The 5386-nt window shown below is 48.4% G+C and overlaps 1 protein-coding gene and 1 non-coding gene across 2 annotated transcripts in view; one reads left to right on the top strand and one right to left on the bottom strand.

Moving 5' to 3' along the window:
- Positions 1 to 5386, bottom strand: part of Prpf40b (pre-mRNA processing factor 40 homolog B) — a 65612-nt gene that overhangs the window by 60161 nt on the left and 65 nt on the right. The gene's annotated exons all lie outside the window — the stretch shown is intronic.
- On the top strand, positions 3112 to 3245 carry LOC115062494. The gene has a single exon (XR_003842445.1). It is a non-coding gene; the product is annotated as a small nucleolar RNA SNORA70 (small nucleolar RNA).

Raw genomic sequence — 5386 nt, 5'->3', positions numbered from 1 at the left:
GTCCTTGTTAGGTCTCAGAGCCCTAGGACTATGACTGCTGCAGGGTGGCCATGGCAAGGTGGTCCTTGTTAGGTCTCAGAGCCCTAGGACTATGATTGCTGCAGGGTGGCCATGGTAAGGTGGTCCTTGTTAGGTCTCAGAACCCTAGGACTATGACTGAGGTGCCTGTTAACAAATCAAAGATGAACTGGCCAGACCCCCGCATCCTTCAGTACCTGTGGCTCCTCCCAGCACCCTTCACCCTGCCCCTTACCCTTAACATCTCAATCTCCTCGGCTAGGCTTCTGCTTCCCTGCCCCCAGCCTGATTCCTACATAACTCAGCCATTTTGGCCATTGCCACAAATTCTAGGCCACCACTGCCCCTGCACACTGTGAAGGCAGGACAAATTGCAGGTCAAAGGCTTTGTGGCTGGTTGGTGCCTCTGGATATTTCTATGAAGGCATTTCCAGAGAGGTTTAACTGCAGGGGAGGAAGGCCCATCCTGAACTGGTTAGTACTATCCTAAGAGCTGGAGTCCCAAAGTAAATAAACACAAGAAATGATGCAGAGCACCACATCTCAGTCCCTGCTTCCTACCTATGGGTGCTGTGCGCCCAGCTGCCGTCTCAGAGCAGCTGTCCACATGGAGTCCCCACCATGATACAATGTACCACTCAGACTGAGCTGGAGCAAATCTTTCCGTAAATTGCGTCAGTGAGCACAACAATAAAAGTAACTAATGCAGAAACATGGTCCTGCTGTGATAAAGGTGATCAAAGTAACTCATACAGAAACATGGTACTGAGGACTGGCATCTGCTGGGATAAAGGTGACAGTACAGCTCCTAGGCCTTTGGGAACGGTTTTGGGTTAGGAGTGGAAGAGTTTGGCAAGAGCAATCCTGGAATGCTCTCAACAGAGCTTTGTATGCCATTATGGTGTGAGTCTGGAGGACCAGCATCCTGACATAGACAGTAACTGCTGTACTCATTGAGTTTCAGAGGGAAACATGGTAGCACCATTCTTGTTACACCCTGGCTGCACTCTGCTCACACCTGGAGAACTTGTGTAGGCATACATTTTTTGCAACCTACTTTTAATAAGGGTTGACCTCTCCTCTAGCCGACCACCCAGCAGAGGTAGTGGAAGAGAAAAGTTAGGATATGGGGAAGTGGACTTGTTCAGCAATAGTTCTTTGGGGGTGAGCTCGATCTTCTTAGACAGCAGTTCAGTCCCACAGCAAACACCAAATAAGACTCAGCAGCTGCAGACCAGCCCTCTAGGCAGGCAGACACCAGGTATAAAGTGGCAGCTACAGTCCAGTCCTTTCAGCAAGCAGACACCAGGCAGCTGTAGTTCAATCCTGAAGAAACCACCAGGCTCGCCAACCAGCCTGAGGTGAGGCCGCAGAAGCAGCAAACTGCCACAGGAACCTCACAAGCAGTTCTTAGGCGAGTTTCTCTCAATGACAGCATTACCACAAGTTGAGCTCAACAACAAATACAAGCGAATCAGTACATGTGTGTCTTTTTGTTGTTGTTGTTGTTGTTTTTCGAGACAGGGTTTCTCTGTGTAGCCCCGGCTATCCTGAACTCACTTTGTAGACAAGGCTGGCCTCAAACTCAGAAATCCACCTGCCTCTGCCTCCCGAGTGCTGGGATTAAAGGCGTGCACCACCACGCCCGGCTTTACATGTGTGTCTTTAGCAAAGAATAGCAAGGTGGAACAAACCAAACCAAGGCTCAGTGCTCGGTTCTCTTCATCTGTGGGGTCATATTTATACTCCTTCACCAAGAGTCCTTTCATTTGTCTGCTATATCCAAACATCCTTTCACCTGTGTCTGCTTCAGGAAAACAGACTTTCACATGTTTGCTTTGGCAAAACATTCTTTTACCTGTGTGCCCCAGCAAAATATCATTTGACATAACTAACTTTCCAAAGAACTAGAAGTTTCTACTTGACTGGGGCTGAATTAACTAGTAATGGACTAATTTGGGGGTGGAGAAAATGTCATGACAACATGGTATCTAGGCTATATTCGTGGTTTCTGCTCACTAATCTTATCCAGCTTTACAGGGAGCAGGGCGACAGGATAGGTGTCCTGTGGTCAATACCCCATCCACTGAGACACCAATCTGTGAAAATTCAAACTTGAGAATCTAAATTGAGAATGTCCCTGAAAATTTTCACTGTTTGAAAACAGAACCTGACTGGATACTGTTTTCCCAGATGTTCTGGGTTGGGCCACCAGTGACACTGCGACTGTGATAGAAAGGGGTAGACTACATACAGCTTGAAGCCACAGTGGAACTTGGTGGTACCTATGTGGTGGGAGTTGTATAGGCGCACATAGTGTAAGAGCTGTGGCACCACGGGAGTGGATAGCAGGGTCCCAGGAAGTCTTCAAGGCCAGGCAAGGTGGAGCAGGGTCAGGTTCCCTGATGAATGCCCTGGGAATCCACTGCCTGACCATGTGAACGTGATACCTGAGTTGCAGTGCATATTGGAGGTTCTAGGGCTATGGGGCATCGGCTGAGGAAAGCTGCAGGCAGAGAAGGGAGCTGACCCAAGAGAAAAGCTGCAGGTGCTGCTGGAGGCATGCTGGGGCCACGGCTGCTAACAGTGCTGGAGCCCAGACGGTTCCATCATGAGTTCAAATTGCAGACACGGAGTGTTGGCTTTTCTGGGTTTCGGTCTTGCTTTGATCTGGTCATCTGAAGCACACTTTACAGACTGAGTCCCTCTCCAGCCATTGGCCTGATCCTCCCTGCTTGCCCCACACTCTATTTTGGAATGGAAATATTTACACTGTGCCATTGTATACTGTAAGTAACTTGTATTTTATTTTATAGAGACTCACAGTTAAGAGATCACCTGAGTCTCAGAAAAGACTCTGTACTTACATTTTTGAATCATTTTGAAAGTGTTGAGACTTTGGGGGTCTTTTAAGATGAAATTTTGCATTAAGATATGAACATGAAGGCGGGCATGTGGCACCCACCTTTAATCCCAGCACTCTTCAATGCTAGCCTTGTCTACCAAGTGAGTTCTAGAACAGCAAGGTCCATGGAGAGACCCTGTTTCCAAGAGCAAATAAACAAAAGAAACAAAGAAAGAGAAATGAGTGTGATGCAGCCAGTTGAGCTGGCCAGGCCCCCTTCTTCATGGGAACCTGTGTGTAATGGCTGCAAACAGAAGCCTGCTTGGAGGCATGTTCAACCTGCTATCTGTGTGGGTTTCCCTAAGGGATCTTGGTGGCAGCTTTCTAGGGGCACAAGCCTCTTTTGATAACTTGAGTTTAAGACCAGCCTGGATTACATAAGACCCTGTCTCGAAAGCCTAATAGCTGGGTATGGTGACACACCCATTAATCCTTACATTTGGGAGGCAGAGAGAGATGGATCTCTGTGAGTTCAGGGCCTACATAACAAGTTACAGGACAGCCAAAACTACATAGTGGAAGTCTGCCTCAAAAACCCAAACCAAACAAGCCAAGAAAGAATGGTGATAGCTATGCTCCAGTGGCATCACCAGCTGCTGGGTGCCACCGACGTAAAAGGGGTGTGCCTGGATGCTGGGTGGGCTTGTGATGTCAGCTTAACCTCATTTAGAGTCACCTACAGGACAAAGCCCCATGTGTATCTGTGAAGCTGTTTCTGGAGGTTTGACTTAGATGGAAGACCCGCCCTAAACTTGAGTGACCTTGGGCTAGGGCTACAGGCTGAACAGAAAGGAGGAAGCGGGCAGAACACCAATAATTCATCTCTCCGCACTTCCAAGTTCTGACAGCGTGAGCAATCACCCCACACTTGCCACCATGCCTTTCCTGCCATGATATCTATACCACCTCACACCCCAAAAAACCCTGTGAGCTAAAATAACCCCTTTCTTCCTTAAGTTGCCTTTGTCAGGAGAAAAACATCTAACCAACATTGAACAGTACTCATCTAGCCCTTTACCAAACCGATCCCTTGTTAGGGCTGCTGATGTACGCGGTGGTACAGGGCTTGCCTGGCATGCACCAAGTATTTCATTCCTACTTAAACAACAAATTACCTCTTTAAGAAGAACACCCAATTAATTATCATCTGTATAGATACTAAACCACACTATATTTAGCACAACCCACCAGACTGTGTCCTAGTTTGCTTTTAATTGCTGTGATCAAAACACTGTAACTAAAGGCGACCTGGGAAGCAAAGGGTCTATTCCATCTCATGACTTTCAAGTCACTGTCTATTACCGAGGAAAGTTAGGGCAAGAACCTCAAGGCAAGCAATGGAGCTGAAGCCAAGTAGGACAAAGCTCTACACGGCTTGCTTACCCTGCTGTCATTTACAAAAGAGGACTACCTGCCCAGGGATGGGTAGTACCACCCACAGTAGGCTTAGACCTCCCACATCTATCCCATCAAGAAAATACACCCCAGACTTGCCTACCAAACCAGTCTGATGGCAGCATTTTCTCAACAGAGCTCGAAGATTCTACCTAGTGTCAAGTTGACAAACCTCTAACAAGCACACTGTATACCAGAAAACTTTGTTTTGGAAGAGATAAAACAAATACATGCTCGTTAAATAAGTTAGTAACAGTATTTTATGAAGAGTAGACTTGAAACTGTCAGGGTCGTCCATTTGACACTTAAGTTCAGGATGTCAGGCACACTGGGCAAACGGTCTTCCAGGGAGCTCCTCCAGCCAGAGCTGCTCCACTTTTGTGCCCCTCAAAGAAGGCATGAAAAAGAGTCCAGTCTCCCTAGCTTTCCCAGGCATCTCTCACAGCCCCAAAGTCCAGACGTCTCCTGCTCTCTGGGAACTCTAGTTCTTTCTTTCAAAACAGTTCCCTCAGGGAACACTGTCCTCTGAAAAGGATTCAGTTGGTTTCCTGGCTACCCACGACTGACCCCAGCAGTCTAGATGGAGTCCATCTGGCGTAAGCAACTGGCGCCGCTCCTTCTCTCGGACTGTTTCCTTAGGAACGCGGCCACCATCCTGCATCTCTCGCTTAGACAGGAAATCTTCGGGACCGTACTGTACGCCACATCCCCCCCCCCCCAGTCAGAGCAAGCTCTCCAACATTTTCCTCCAGTCGTGTGCTCCGCAAAGGACCTTATCTAAAAACACTGCAGATAAAACAATACAAGATTTGGTCCTGGGAGACCCACCAAGATTAGTGCTAATTACGCATGCACGGCGGCCCCGCCCCTTCCAACGTCGCCTGGGCGGGGTCTCAGCACAAGCCCCGCCCTCCGGCTGCTTTTTCCAACCGGGAAACCTCCGCGGTTCCTATAATTAACTACTGCCTAGTGCCTCCCTAAGCGCTTCTGCCAACCGGGAAAGCTGTATTTCCGGCTCCCCGCAAAATGGTTTCCGCTAGGGAGCGCGGCCACGCCCCTTTCACTTAC

This window comes from Mus pahari, chromosome 17, assembly GCF_900095145.1.
Source record: "Mus pahari chromosome 17, PAHARI_EIJ_v1.1, whole genome shotgun sequence".
NCBI classification, from domain to species: Eukaryota; Metazoa; Chordata; class Mammalia; order Rodentia; family Muridae; genus Mus; species Mus pahari.
The sequence above is the reverse complement of the archived record's forward strand: the minus strand, read 5'-3'. Positions and strand labels throughout refer to the sequence as shown.